The sequence below is a fragment of the Tamandua tetradactyla genome, chromosome 21, assembly GCF_023851605.1.
Source record: "Tamandua tetradactyla isolate mTamTet1 chromosome 21, mTamTet1.pri, whole genome shotgun sequence".
Classification (NCBI taxonomy): Eukaryota; Metazoa; Chordata; class Mammalia; order Pilosa; family Myrmecophagidae; genus Tamandua; species Tamandua tetradactyla.
In genome coordinates, this window is record NC_135347.1 from 6888526 (window position 1) to 6904846 (window position 16321).

At 34.7% G+C, this 16321-nt stretch overlaps 1 long non-coding RNA gene across 7 annotated transcripts in view; it reads left to right on the plus strand.

Moving 5' to 3' along the window:
* Window positions 1-16321, plus strand: part of LOC143665441 (uncharacterized) — a 359913-nt gene that overhangs the window by 55063 nt on the left and 288529 nt on the right. For all 7 annotated transcript variants that reach the window (XR_013166962.1, XR_013166958.1, XR_013166960.1 and 4 more), the window contains exon 3: window positions 9421-9497. This is a non-coding gene — a long non-coding RNA (uncharacterized LOC143665441). The remainder of the gene's footprint in view (window positions 1-9420; window positions 9498-16321) is intronic.

The following is a 16321-nucleotide window of genomic DNA, read 5'->3' on the forward strand; positions in this document are numbered from 1 at the left end:
ATTGTCATTTGAACATGTCATTTAGCTACCTGCACTTTTATAACTTCTTCAAATGTCTGTCACCTAAATTCAAATAATTTTTTTCCTAAAAATGCGATTTATAGCCAACACAGTTGTAGTAATCATGTTAAAATTTTTATATGGCTTGCATTTAGTTAAGTATAGTTTGAACACCATTCTTTTCCAATTTCTAAAACATGATACAATTCAAATACAAGTCTCCGAAGGATTATACATATTTACATTAAAAAGAACTCTATTCACTAGATGTCTAACAAAACAATTTGTTATTGAGAAGCAGACTAATTAGTTCCTCTTTTTACCAAAATCTGGTATATAACATGTATGCCATCTGTTCATATGACTCAAAGAACAACTTAGAGTAATTAGCCTTCTTACTTCTAAAACTAATCAGTTCTGAGCTGTATTTTGTTCATGCAAAACTATGTCAGTTGAGCCATTAAAAAGGCACTAGCAAGTTGAGTGGACTAAAAGATTAGACCAACCTTGACAAAAATAATGTATTTTACAGATTAAATTACTTTCTCACTAACACCTGATGAAAACGAAGAAAAAAGATTATATTGGATTTGTTTCATTGACCAAACAAAATTTTTAAAGTTACATACTATGTACCTACTGAAACTTAAAATGGGTTTTGTCCACCTTAGCTAAAAAGACAATATTGTTATGTGATTTACTGAGATTTCTCCTCAAATATTTAACTTTTATGTGAGAATATGCACATGTAAATGTTTCACATATAGGAGCAGTGTTTATGATTGGAACCCTATACCGTGTAATGATTAAATGCTAAATCTAAAATCGTGCCTGAGTTTCATGTTGACTTTTTTTTCATATGCGTGTCCATTGTTTCAATATTATTGAATTGTCTCCTTACCATTAAGTATGGTGTCAACTGAAGGTTTTACTTTTAAATACCCTCAAACAAGTTGGGGGCATTTAATTTCTATCTGTAGATGGCCAAGAGAGTTTACCATGAATGGAGGATGAAATTTGTTAAATATCTTCTCTAAATCAACTGATATGCTTATGGGGTTTTCCTTCTTTAGAATGTTAATATGGTATATTACATTGATTGATGTTTGAATATTGAATCAGCCTTCAATTCCTGGGATAATGCCACATGATCACAGTATATATATATACTTTCTAGAGATATTTTTCTAGAGATATATTTCTAGAGATATCATATAGGTAATATTATACAATATTAGTCCTTATGTGCCTTGCTTATTTCATTCAGCATGTTATGCTGAATGAAATAAGCAACATGATAATAAACCTATGTTATCAGGCTTTTCCAGTTTGCAGCTTATCTCAGAATTTCATTTCTTCTAATGGCTGAATAATGTTCCATTGTGTATGTATACAGCATTTTGTTTATTCATTCATTTGTTGATGGACAGTAGCGATGTTTTCTACCTTTTGACTTTTGTAAATATGACTATAACATTGGTGTATAAATAGCTGCTTTCTTTGGGCATATATCCAAAGGATTAGCTAATCCTAAATTTAACTTTTTGAGGAACTGCCATATTGCTTTCCACAGAGGCTGTACCAATTTACATTCTCACCAGCAGTGCACTAGAATGCCAGTTTCTCTGAACCCTTTCCAATGCATCATTTTCCATTAAAAAAATTAGCCATCTTTAATTGTGTGAAGTGGTATCTTGTTTCGGTTTTGATTTGCATTTCCCTAATTGCTAATGATGTGTAGAGCATCCTTTTGTGTGTTTATTGGCCATTTGTATATTGTCTTTGGAAACATATCTGTTCCAGTTCTTTGCCCATTTTAAATTGGGTTGTTTCTATTTTTTTTATTGTGTTACAAATGTACCTTATATGTTCTGGATTTTAAGCGCTTATCAGATATATCATTTGGGGTTCTTTTCTCCCAATTTGTAGGTAATGTTTTCACTTTCTTGATAATGTCCACTGATGTACAAAAGTTAATTGATGAAGCCCAATTTATCAATTTTTGCTTTGTTGCTTATGATTTTGTAAGAATTTATTGCCAAATTCTCATCATGACAATTTGTCCCTTTGCTATCTTCTAGAAGATTTATAGTTTTAGCTCTTATGCTTAGGTTCTTGTTCCATTTTGAGTCAACTTTACTATTTTGTCAAGTGCCTTTTCTGTATTTATTGAATAAATCATGGGTGATTTTTCCTTTCATTCTCTTTATATAGTGTATTGCTTTATTTGATTTTTATATTTTGAAACACCCTTGCATTCCTGAGATAAATAGCCATTTGATCAAGATGTATAATCTTTTAAATAGGTTGTTGGATTTGGTTTGCTAATATTTTGTTAAGAATTGTTGCATCTATACTCATAAGGATGTTTTATTTGCAATTTTCTTGTAATGTCTTTATCAGGCTTTGGTATCAGGATAAAGCTGACCTCATAGAATGTATTAGGAAGAGTTCCCTCCTTTTGAATTTTTACAAGAGTTTGAGAAGGATTGATGTTAATTCTTTAATTGCTTTCTAAAATTAACCAGTGAAGGGTGGGCCATGATGGCTCAGCAGGCAGAGTCCTTGCCTGCCATGCTGGAGACCCAAGTTCAATTTCTGGTGCCTGTCCATGCAAGCAAACAAACAAACAACAACAAAAAACCCAGTGAAGCCATTTGGTCTTGGACTTTTATTTGATGTAAGGTTTTGATTATTGATTCAATCTCTATATTTGTAATACATTGCTGAGGATTTCTGTTTCCTCCTGAGTCAGTTCAGGTAATATGTGTTTCCAGGATTTTTGCATTTCATCTAGATTATCTAATTTTTTGGAATGCAGTTGTTCCTAGTGTTCTCTTATAATCCTGGTTATTTCTGTAACATCACTAATGATGATACAGTTTTCATTTCTGATTTTAGTTATTTGCATCTTTTCTTTTTTTTGTTAGTCTAGGCAAAGGTTTGTCAATATAAGTAATATTTTTCAAAGACTCAACTTTCAGTTTTGTTGGTTCTCTCAATTTTTTTTCTATTATTTCAATTACCTCCACTCTAATCTTAATTACTTTCTTCCTTCTTCTAAATTTCTATTTACTTCTCCCTTCTCTTTCTAGTTCCCCAATATGTGAAGTTAGATTATTTATTTGAGATCTTTCTTCTGTTCATAGCTTAAAATTTTCCTCTCAGCACTGCCTTCTCTGTATCTAATAAGGTTTGGTATATTTTGTTATTTTCCTTTGTATCTGAGTATTTTCTTATTTTCCTTGTGATTTCTTCTTTAACTCATTAGTTGTTGTAGAGGTGTGCTGTTTAATTCCATATATTGCTATGTTTTCCAATTTCCACTGTTGTTTGTTTTCTAACCTCATTCTGTTCTGGTTGGAGAAATTACTTTGTATAAATTCAGCATTTTAAAATTTATTGAGATTCCTCTTGGGCTCTAGTATAGGGCTGCCTTAGAGAATGATCCCTATGCACTTGAAAAGAATGGGTATTCTGCTGTTGTTTGGTGATATGTTCCATATATATCTCTTAGATCTTGTTGACTTTTAGAATTGGACAAATCCTCTATTTCCTTATTGATCCCCTATCTTAAATGTTCTATCCACCGTTGAAACTGGTGTATTGAAATCTTTGTATAATATTGTAGAACTGTCTATTTCTCCCTTCATTTCTATCAATTTTTGCTTCACATATATTGGTGTAGTATTGTGTACATAAATGTACTTGTCACATTGTCTAGTTGAATACTTTTTCCATTCTTTCACTGCCAACCTACTTGTATGTTTGGATGTAAAATGAGTCTCTTATAAGCAACATACAGTTGGATCATGCTTTTTTATCCATTCTACCAATCTCTAAGTACTACTTTCTTTAACCGAATCCAACAAAATTTAATATATTGCATTTTTATTTTCATTTAGTTCACAATATTATCTAATTTATCTTAGGACTTTCTCTTTGATCCATGAATTATTTAAAAGTTTTTTTTTTTTTTTTCATTTCCAGGGTTTTGGCATGTTGCTGTTTTTTTAGTGTTATCAATTTCCAATTAAATTTCAATATGACCTGAGAGTATACATTATATGATTTTGATTCTCTTAAACTTCTCAATTTCTTTCTAATGCAAAATATGCTTTGTCTTGGTGAATATTTTATATGCATGTGTAAAGACAATGCATTTTTCTGTTGTTCTTGGGAATGTTCTCTAAATGTAAATAGTAGTAAACTATAGACTGGATGGCCCGGGTCCGGGTGCTCAGGGTGCGGGCCGGGGAAGTTGCGCCCCCCTAGGAGCGGTGGGGTTAGATATAGGCTAGCTAGTGGGGGGTGCTGACAAGGCCTACGGGGCCTCCTGTGGTAGGTTGAAAGTTTCGCATGCTTTAGGGCCGGGGGCATAGCCACGGGCCGTGTGCAGTGGGGGTCCTTTGTTTGTCAGGGCAGGTCCTGATTGGCTGAATTTGAACAGCTGTATGCCCGGATGTTCACGGTTTTAGTTTGGGTGGGGACCTTCCAGCCAGAGGCCACCGGGCCAGGCCATACAGGTTCGGTCCCATTGTCAGTTTATTTTTCCAAAACTGCCATGGATTTTGGATCCATCCCAAGTGTGTGTCACCCTGTGGCCAGTCCATTTGTTCAGTTCTCAAAGTTTTTTATATGCTAATTGAAAACATACCTGTGCATGTTCAACTTGGGGGAGAGCCAGGAGTTAATAAACAACTTCACAGGGTCTCTTTCCTGAACTTGCTCCCTTCCACGGTCTCCACATTTCTTTCCTGTTCTATGGGGCTCTCCTTTCTATCCTTCAGCCAGAATCTTGAGACTCTAGTTATCCTACTCTTCTGTGTCCTCACACTATTGTATCTATATCTGGAACCAGGTAAAGGGAGAATGGAGAGAAAGAAAAAAAAAATGTGAATGACCTCACGGTCTTAGAAATGCCGTTCTATTGAGTGGAAAAGAGGTTTCCATTCAATTTTTTTCATTCTTCCAGTTTTTCCCAGTTGCTACAGCCCATGGAATTTGCCTGGTGGTTAGAGAAATAGTGAACAGAGAAAGAGAAAAAATGGTGAATTTTCACGCTCTCCAGAGCATTAACGCCAAGTCAGAGCAATATAATATCTAGCAGAGCTGTCTCTGCATCCAGTTTTCTGGCTGCATTGAGTTCAGACTGGGAGATACTGCAGGAGAAGAAAAAAAAGCAAAAATTCTAGATTCACCATTGGTTCAGAGGTACTCCAAATTCTGATGCTTGCTCTTCCCCTCTCTGCCTTCTATTGTTTCTTTTCATAGTCCTCAAATAGCTATTCCCTGCATTCCTCCAGACTCTATAGTTGCATTCAGTGATAGAGTCTGGAGGGATTGTGCTTTACTTTACTACCCCCAGAATCAGAACTGACACAAATATATATATGTTCGTAAAATTTGTGGGGATGACACTTAAGAAACTTCAGAGTTATATTGTGGTTCCAAAAAAGGTTGAGAATTTTTAATTAAAAAAAATCTTCCTGTACTGTTTGAAATATTAGTTATGTATATGTATAATTTAATTTGCAAAACCTATTTGTGATATACTATTTGCAAAAATGGTCATGGTTATTTCTTTCCCTGCACTTTCGTCCTTTCCAATAATTTTATGGATATTGCCATCAAGAGGTCATGTTTATTTTCCCACCTCTTATGCTGACCCTGTGATTTTTATTTGACCTAGAGGATGTAGTAGAAGTGAAACTGTGCCAGTGTGAATCTGTTTCAAGAGATCTAACGTTTTGTCCCCAGCTAACCTGCTTCTCACCATGGATTTATGAGTCCAGCTGAGACCAGCCTTAATAGTGGACTTGAAGAGTAGTACACAAATAGATGCTTGCACATTTAAGTCTAAAAAGAAGTGTAATTGTAAAGTAATGCAATCGTAAAATACAATGTATACATGCACTTGTAAGTATGAAAGTTTTAACTTCGAGATGTGACAACCATCCCTTCCTTCCCTCCCACCCCATCAATTAGGTGACCTATGCTTTAACTAAATAACTGGTTGCTTGTGGATTCAATAGATTAGGACGTATACATCTCCATCTATTCACATAAGCAAAAATAGGCTATATTATCTCAATATTTGTAAGCTATTTTTGTTCTATTAGACTATTTTGAGAAATATTTTTCAGCTTAAATTACAAAAAGAAAAAGCAAATCCAACCAAAAGTAACCAAATTTACTTTCTTTAAAGTGATCGACTTGATTATGCTATTTTGTTTCCTAATAAGTTCAGTGGAGTCACCAATTAAAATAATAAGCTTGAGCAGATGGGCTTTGCGATGATGAGAAGTCAGTTTGCTAAGTCAGGCAAGGAAAATGATGAGCACAATTGAAGGATTTTATTAAGAAGTAACTTCAAAGCATACATACTTCAAATAAAAGCATTCTCTGAAATATTACTCATTTCTATTTTTCTAGTGTATTTAATTAGTTTTAAGTTGCAATCAAAGTTCTACCTCCTGTGGAATTCTATCTTTTGGGAGCATGTTTGGTTGTAATAGAATAGAATTTCTTAAAACAGATGTTACAATTAATAAAATTTGTCTTCATTTTCAAGATTTCTGGGCACATTTGTTTGACTATTTATATCTGGCATAAAATCTAACCTAATTTTCATTTGCAGAACATAATTAGAGTTTAGGGATTCCATTACTCATAATACTTTCCTCATTATTTAAAATGAGAGGAAACCTTTAAACAAAGAATGATATTTCAAAAAAATTGGACTATTCTTTCTCCTTGCTGCATGTCTTGTGGATAGAAATAGGATAAGCATTGCTAACTTCTCTGTTGCTGATATTTCACCTTTAAAACCTGCATGTGTTCTCATTATTTGTAATAGTCTTGGGAAAAGTTCTACTTACTTAATTGGAAGTCTGGTAAAACAGATATACCTCAATTTGACCACTTCATAAATTTTAGGTGTTATTTTTTTAATACTCTCATCTCTTAATTACATGTAAAAAGTGCAAATAGAGTGAAAATTTGGGGTGCACGTGTTATCATTGTTAATGTGAATTATCTTCCTAAATTTTGGTAAATTCCTAAATGCATGGTTTTCAAGTTAGTTATGGAAAGTCAAGTGATCTTTTTATGACAAGAATGTATTACTGGAGGCATTTACTACAAATGCATAATTTCACCTAAGATTATAATGCTTGTAGTATTAAATGCTTAGAGGTTTGTTAGTAATAATAATAGCTACCATTTATTCAGCCTTTCCTTGTGTCATGCACCACACAAAGCTATTGCTATGCTATTGCAGTTAATCCTCAAAAATCAAGTTGGCATTCAGAAAGTTTGAGTAATTTGCCTTTTGTTATTCCACTGATATTGGGAGAGCAGAAATTTTAATTTAGGATTATCTTACACAAAATCTATACTGTACTTTTATCTACTATGATATACCATACTTTGAATTTACATTCTTCCTATTTGAATCACTGCTCAAACTAATAGGTGGTACATTAAATTCATATGCTAATTTTTATAAAATTGATATTTTATAATATTGTCTTTCTATCTATACTGGTTTGAAACAATTATGTACCCCAGAAAAGCTGTATTCTATTAATCCCTTCTTGTTGGTGCAGACCTGTTGTGGGTAGGACCTTTTGATTAGATTGTTTCCATGGAGATGTGGCCCACCCAATTCAAGGTGGGTCTTGATCCTTTCCAGGAGCCCTTTATGAAAGGGAGCCAGAGATGTTAAAAGAGAAGGAGAAAGCCCCAGGAGAAGTCAGAAGGACCCACAGGAGCGGAGAAAGCTAGTTTTGAAACCAGAACCCAGAGAGAAGGACCAGCAGATGCTGCTGTGTGCATTTCCATGTGACAGAGGAATCCCAGATGCCAGCAGTTTTTCCTCAAAGAAGATATTCTCTAGTTGATGCCTTAATTTGAACATTCATGGCCTTAGAACTATAAATTTGCAACTTAATAAATCCCCTTTGTAAAAGCCAATCCATTTCTGGTATAGTGATTCTAGCAGCTGTAGCAAACTGAAACACCATTCAAAGCCACTGTATATTTTACTATTTCTTCTGATGTCTATCAATAACATTTAGTAGAATCATGGCAATTGATAACATAGATCCTGGAGCCAATATGTCTGTTTCTGCCCTTTAATATCCAAGTGATCTTAAGCAACTTACCAGAAAAATCTGTGCCTCAGTTTCCTCATCTGCAGAAATAGGGCAAATAAGAATGCCTACTTAATTCCATATGGATTGTTTTATCTTTGAAAATATATTTTAAATGCTTAAAATACTACCTGGCATACAAGATCTTAATGCATTAGTAATTGTGGTTTGTAGTTTAATTTCTCTTGACATGGAGCCCATCTATTTCCGTTAAGGTTATTCGTAAGTTTATTAGAGCTTTTGTAATTTCATAAATGGAGTATTTTTGCCATTTATTTTTATTTTTGTGAATAAAATAAAAATAGACTTGAGAATAGAACCTTACACTAGAGCCTCTTGATTATGTAGCTGAACAATCATGCCAACAGCAAATAAGATAGTTGTATTTTTTTACAAAGAAAATATGAGCTATTTAGTTTTTGTCTAATGTTTTATTTTCTAAAATCTCTAATATGATATTGAGCAAGAATTTTAGCAGTGGACATTCCTGATTATTCCATTTTTAACATATTATTTTATTGGTTTAGTACATAGGGTTATTTTTGATAAATAATGGTTTAAAAATGAAATTGTAGCAACTTCACTCTATTACATTTTATGCAGCAATTTTATTTTTATTTGGAATTTCTATTTTATCACATACTTTTTAGCATCTATGAATATAATTAAAATTTTTCTTTTAGTATATCCATAAGATAGATCATGTCAAGTAATTTCTTGAGACTGAACTATTGTTTTAAGGAATAATGGTTTAAAGTTTTAAAATTGTGTTGAATTGTATCAGTGAGAGAGCTATTATCTTCTGTTTCTATCTTTTTTTGTATATTGAGAGATATTAGAATGAAGAATAGTGGCTTCATAAGACCAATTTAGGATCTGTCTATGTATTTGCATAATATGAAATAGTTTACTCTCCACTGAAATTATTACTGCATTAAATATAGAAAAAATGCAGTTGTGAACCCATCTATTCTGCTGCTTTTCAACGCTAGATATCTTATTACTTTCCCAATCTTTACTCTGTTAATTGTTTGTTTAAAATATCTTTGAACTAATTTTATATTATTTATATTTTTCTGGGAAATAATCAATTTCCTAAAATTTTTGATCATACATACAGATATAATAGTAATTTATAACTCATTTACTTATAAATAGTTATTCCTATTTCCATTTTCTTTCTCCTAATTATGGAGTGGGTTACTATATAGTGTGTTGGTAGGAACTCAGTTTCAGCAGCAAATAACTGCTTTATTACTTACAGAACAACGGATCCAAGAGAGCAGGGGAAGAGATCCCATCATGGCCAGTCTCCTGGGGAGGCCAGCTGCTCAGCTCAGGGTCAGTAACTTCTCATGATTCACTTCACATTGGAGATGAGGGATATTTGTGCTAACTGTGTTGGGTTTTTAAACATCCCAGAAGGAGGGTTCCAACTGATGAGCAGAAAGCATTCAAGTAACTCCTGTTTTGGTGGAGCTGGTTAAAATTTAACATTCCACCCCCCCACACACTGCCTACCGTTGCTTGCGGAATGGAAACATACCAAACACTTGCATGCAAGCAAGCAAAAATGGAAACACACTAAAGACTGGCAAGCAAACAAATAAGAGGGGGAAAATGGGAGAGGGATAGGCGAGGACTGAGAGATGGTTTCTCAGGTGTCTGTGACTTACCCAATTTCTAGTCTTGTATATTTTTTCTGTCTTTGTCTCTCTCTCTCTCTTTCTCTCTCTCTTTTCAGTTTGGCTAGCAGAGGTTTTATTGTTTTAAAAGTTGCTTAAAAAAAGCATTTAAAAACAGCAATTGAAAGTATTATTTTTTTAACTATTTTGCTTCTATTTTATTAATTTGAGATTTTGTTATGATTAGTTCCGTAGTAGAAGGACATTGTTTTTGCTGTTATATATTTTTATGAGTACTGTTACTTCATTTTTGCTTTTATTTCTTTAATAAAGAATAAAAGCATATATATACTTTAAAAGCACATAAATATCATAAAATCATACATGCACTATGCACACATATACTATAGTATATGCACATATCCTATAAAAGCACACATATACTTTAGGCATTACTTTCATTGTGTTCAGAGAGTTTTTGAATGATGTATTCTCCTTTTCATTATTTATTATAGGTATTTTGTAATATTCCTTTGAATGATATTAATTGCTAATGTTCATCGAACTCTGTGTTTGTGCTTTTCTCCCCCTCAGTAATATACTAGCACATAAATGTTTTCCTCAAGTTCTATTTCTGGGAATAAAGACAATCACAGAGGTCAGTGGATATTACCTATTAATATTATTTTAAGACAAATTCTTGGGCTTCCATTTTGTCTGAATAAAATTCATGTGGCAGTAATTACTTTGTCAATATTTCTTGACTGTCAGGATCATTTGGGTATAATATGTGAGCACTGAAGATGGTGAAATGTTATACAAACATAAGTCACTGTGGAATTTGGGGAACCTCTGATTCATTTCAGAATACTGCTCTTATTCCAGGTAGTTCCTTTCCATGGGAAAGATCTCATGGAAATTAGGCTTCTGAATCACCCAAAAATATGTACAGTATTATAGTTTAGAATTGTATCCATTTTTATGCTTCTACCTTGAGAACTTACTAACTGCAGAGAGCACTGTCATAGAAACAAACATCATATTACACGTTTAAATTTGATTATTGTGATTATTATTATATTTTGACATAGTTTTTGTATATCCTAGTGTATCTATCTCTTAGCAGGCCTCAATGTGGTTATCAAAGAACCAGATAAAGTCACTCTTACATAAGACATAGCAAGAAACCTTCACTACTTTGAACTATATGTTCAACAAATGTATGTCTACCTGAATTAGAGATGATTCAGGAGAAATAAATATTGATTTCTTCATAGCAAATTATTTTATGCATAAAGAAATGAGTCATTTTCTACCCTGTCCTGTTGGGATGAAAAAGGAGCCTCTAAATGTCTTGTGGCTGCCATAATACTAATCTTCAGTGCATAGTGCAAAGAGGACAAAGCCTTGTCCCTACATGCATGTACTTTTCTTTCTATTATAGGTGAAATTTTTCTAAAATCAAGGTTGTATACTGACGGTGGTTATTTTAAAGGTATTTCCCAAACAGATGCATCTCAGCACAATGATATTTTTCTTGAGTAGTGGAAAATGGACTTCTGGTTTGCAAAATAATGTCAATCATTGCAGTCCTGGAGAGAGGGACAATGACTGACTCTACCTACCCAAAAAAAGGAAATATGATTGTGCATTGTATGACCTGTCTTAGGGCAGAGTTGGATGGTAGTTTTGATTTCCACCTTCATGCTTTGGTTCTATTTTCCTGGATATGTGCGATATTCCTTTGGTTTTCCTAGCCACAACTTACTTTCACTTTACATTTTTGTAATCATTTCTGTGGGATTAACTCTACCTAGTTGTGGGAGTTAGGTTCAGGTGTCAACTTGACTTGGCCAGCTGAAGGTGCCTACTTCTATTGCTGTGGACATGCGCCAATGGCATGTGAATCTCATCTGTTGCTGATTACATCTACAGTCGTCTAGGAGGCATGCCTGCTGCAGTGAATGATGTTCGATTTCATTGGCTAGTGCTTAAATGAGAGAGCTTAACATAGCACAGCCCAAGCAGCTCAGCATACCTCACCTCAGCACTCGCAGCTTAGCCTAGGTCTTTGGAGATGCAGAAAGGAATCACCCTGGTGAAAGTTGTTGGAACCCAGAAGCCTGGAGAGAAGGCCCACAGAGATCACCCTGTGCCTTCCCACATAAGAAAGAACCTCACTTGAAAGTTGGCTGCCTTTCCTCTGAAGAACTATATGTTAGCTGAATAAATTCCCTTATTGAAAGCCAATCCGTCTCTGGTGTGTTGCATTCTGGCAGCTAGCAAACTAGAACACTGGTCTCCAAAATGCCAATAATATTTGCCATTCACAACATGTAACTGTCACACTTCAGTATAGCTAGAAATCAGTAGTGAAAAGAACCTTTTGTTTTTGAAAAAAGTTAGTTACTAGGAAACTTTTCTTTGCAGAGGGTTTAGGAGGTAAGGAAAGAATGACTATTTGGTAAAATGTGAAATGTCAGCAATACTAGCTGTAAAGACTTGAGATTAAATTCTGAATTTTATTCATTTCAAGGTTTTCTGTGCAGAGCAAGTTGTCTGGTATGTGGCGGATACATTATAAATGAGCTGACTGAGATATTTGCCTTTTATTTTTTCTTTCAGGCTTAAACTTAAGTTTTCTGTAAATATGCTTTATGTACATACTCATTTACAAATTCATGATCTTCATTAATGTCTTCAAATCTGCAAAATCTCCAGGATGTTCATTACTTCCACTCTTATGCTGGAAAACAAATTCTCAAAACGGGTGTATTTTATTTTTTCTGGTACATAAACCCAAATTTCTACACTCCAGGGAATTTTATATTTGTTCACATTTTAGAAATCAGAGCACATCTGCCTTAATCAGAATGAACAGTAGTTTTCTTGCTCTCTCTGCCTTTCACATGCCCAAGACTAACATTTTCAAGTCCTAAATGTTTTATTCATATCTGATAATGTTTTTTTAATTATTTAACTTTATACATGCTTGGTATTTTTAAAATTCATATTCAAGTGGCCTTTTGCAAGATATGTGCATATTTTAGTTGAATTCAGCTATGGAATTAATTCATTAGGACTGAATTCTGTCTAGATTTAGGATTAATTTTCTGTCCATATTAAAAATATGTATTACCAAGACTATTAAGTGAATTGACAGATAATTTTGGAGTACCTACTAATGCTCACTACTGATCTGATTATTGTTTACAATAAGGTATGATCAATGGCTAAAGGGGAGTTTTAACCATAGGAGGAGATGTGGTCCATATCAGCAGCTGTAACATGTAGTCAACTCTGGCTAATTTGCACTGCATAGTCAATGATTTATTAATCATGGTGGCTGTTCTAGTTTGCTAGCTGCTGGAATGCAATATACCAGAAACGGAATGGCTTTTAAAAAGAGGGATTTAATAAGTTGCTAGTTTATAGTTCTAAGGCCGAGAAAATGTCCCAATTAAAACAAGTCTATAGACATGTCCAATTTAAGGCATCTGGGGAAAGATACCTTGGTTTAGGAAGGCCGATGAAGTTCAGGGTTTCTCTCTCAAGTGAGAAGGCACATGGCAAACACAGTCAGGGCTTCTCTCTCAGCTGGAAGGGCACATGGCGAACATGGCATCATCTGCTAGCTTTCTCTCCTGGCTTCCTATTTCATGAAGCTCCCTGGGAGGTGTCTTCCTTCTTCATCTCCAAAGGTCGCTGGCTGGTGGACTCTCTGCTTTGTAGTGTTGCTCTCTCTGAATCTCTCTGAATCTCTCATTCTCCAAAATGTTTCCTCTTTCATAGGACTTCAGAAACTAATCAAGACCCACTCAAATGGGTGGAGACATGTCATCCCCTAATCCAGTTTAACAACCATTCTTAACTAAATCACATCAACCAGGGAGATGATCTCATTGCAGTTTCAAACATACAATATTGAATAGAGATTATTCTACCTTTATGAACTGGAATTTATATTTAAGCATGGCTTTTCTTAGGGGGCATGCTTCCTTTCAAACCAGCACAGTGGCTCTGACTCATGTTTAAAAAAATATGTTTGCAAATTTTATAAATCTTGGTCTTATTAATAATCTGTAACTTTTACACATCTTTCTCTTAATTTTCCACTAATTTTTTTTAACTACATGATTATCTACCCTTTCTTTCAATTTGACATTATGACAATAGTAGTTCTTCTATATAAGGTTCACCAAATTTTCCAGCACTTAATATGTGCTGTACTATGTGCTGAGTTCTGGGAGAATTTACAAGTATTTGATGTGGAAGGGAGTCACTGCAACTTGTCACTGAACTGTTAGGTAAAGGATTGCCAAAGGAGCAGAGTGATGGGTCACTGAACTTGGCTGGGCGGGGAGAGGATAAAGAAGACTTCTTCATGGATATATTTCACAAAAACCTTTCTGGGAGTAGAAGAGTTTATTCAACAAAGAAAGAGAGATATGTTATGTTTTAATAGGCTTTTAAAAAGAAGAGGGGCTTTCTCTGGCTCTGAATCTCAGGACTGACCACAAGTAAGGCAGTCAATAATGTAAGAAATGATGAGGTAGGCTTCAGGCCACTGTGGTAGATTGAATTATGTAGCCCAGTTTAGACACGTTCTCAATCCACACTACTGTGAGTATGAGTCTTATAAATAGGGTTCTCGCTTGATGTTATTTTAGTTAAGGTGTGCCCCAGCTGAATGAAGATGAGCCTTAATCTCTATTGCTGGAGTCCTTTATAAGCAACAGAAATTCAAACATAGAGAAAATCACAGGGAGGAGCCAGAAGTTGGAAGTCGGTAGAACTGGAAGAGAAAGAAGAGATCTCCATGTGATGTGTGGCAGGGATAGCCAAGGAACTCCAAGGAGATGAGGGGAGAAAGCATCACCTCATTAGTGCCTCATATTTGGACTTCTCCTAGTTAAAAACTTTTTTAAGCCTATAAATTTCCATTGTTTAAGCCAACCCCAGCAGTCTGACAAACTAAGAGAGCTCGTGAACCTATTTCTAGTATACCTAAGACAGTACTTGTTTATTCATGCTTTGGAATAAGTATTAATGATATACCCCTTCCCCCCTCAAAACTGTCCTAATTTGAACAATAAACTATATGCTACTCTTATTAAAGGATGAGAATATTGTGTCTGTATATTTAAGGTACATTTAGAAATACCTGTGGGGCTGAGGGGCCCACTTGCTTTCTAGTTTTATCACTTCTATCTTGGCACTGACACCTTAAGGACTGCAGCAGGACAGTCATTCCATTCATTCTACCATGGAATGAAAATAATATGAGGAAATTGCCGAGATGGAGGCCAAACAAATGAAAAGATATGGACCAAACTAATGAGAAAATATCATGTATGTTTTAATTGTTTAATACTGTATATGACATACACTAATGCTTCAATTATAGATTTTAATGGAAGTGGAACTCTTGGCTTTGGTATAAAAAATAATGAAGAATGCAAAATAAACAAAATGAATATTGACTTCGCTACTTTCCCCAAGATATCTTTATAGATCCTGGAATATAGAATTATAAGAGAATCTGTAATGAGTCAGTTGCTTTGCTAGGCAATTTCCCAAAAATTAATCAAGGCAGGAAATCATTATCCATGGAAGTGATAACCAAAGGGATTATGATTCAGTAAACCATGATACAGTCCTTGATCCATAAGAACTGAGTATCACTCACTGTTCATCATTCCTGGGTTGATATAAATGGGTGCGTTGATTCTTGGGTGCCATGTGTCTCTTAGTAGACAGGAACTCTTAGGGAAAGATAAAGCCATGCTAACTGACAATTCTTTCTTTGTCTGAAAATTGGGGGACAATGTGGGCAAAAAATATGACCTAACCTGCTATCCTTAATAAATAGCTGCGAAGTAAAACACAAAAATCTCATACATGCTAATGGGAAAATAAAGAGAATTTAAAAATGAAGGACAGGATTCCTGATGTGACATAACTTCTAATGTATTTCTAAAGGCTATGCTCTGGAATCTATCTTGGTCCCTATAAAGAGGTAGGAAATCACTGCAATGAATACTTGCTCTACTGTGGGTCTGCAGGGTCAGAGAAAGGCAAGATTAGATATAGCATAGGGCAATGTGAAATGACATGAAAGTAGTTTAGAATTTTGCCTCTCTTTTTTATTGTTATTGTTAAAAATGAAGTACAGGGGTGGGCCATGGCGGCTCATCAGGTAGAGTTCTCACCTGCCATGCCGGAGACCCGGGTTCGATTCCCGGTGCCTGCCCATGCAAAAAAAAAAAAGAAGTACAGAGCAGGTTGGTGATAATGAAAAGAATATCACAAGCAAACTCAGATCAGAAAGTTTCAGACACAGTTAAATATATAAGGGCCCAGAGCTCTCATTTTACATTTTGTTTTGATTAGACATTTTTTTTTCTTCCTTGAAAACAGTGAGGTTTCTGAAAAGCCTCTTGATATAGAAAACAATGTGCTTTAGAACACATTCCACTGAATTGGAAGGATTACAGGGCCTTTTCAATTCTTGTCTCCAGGGTCTGGCAAGATATGAAG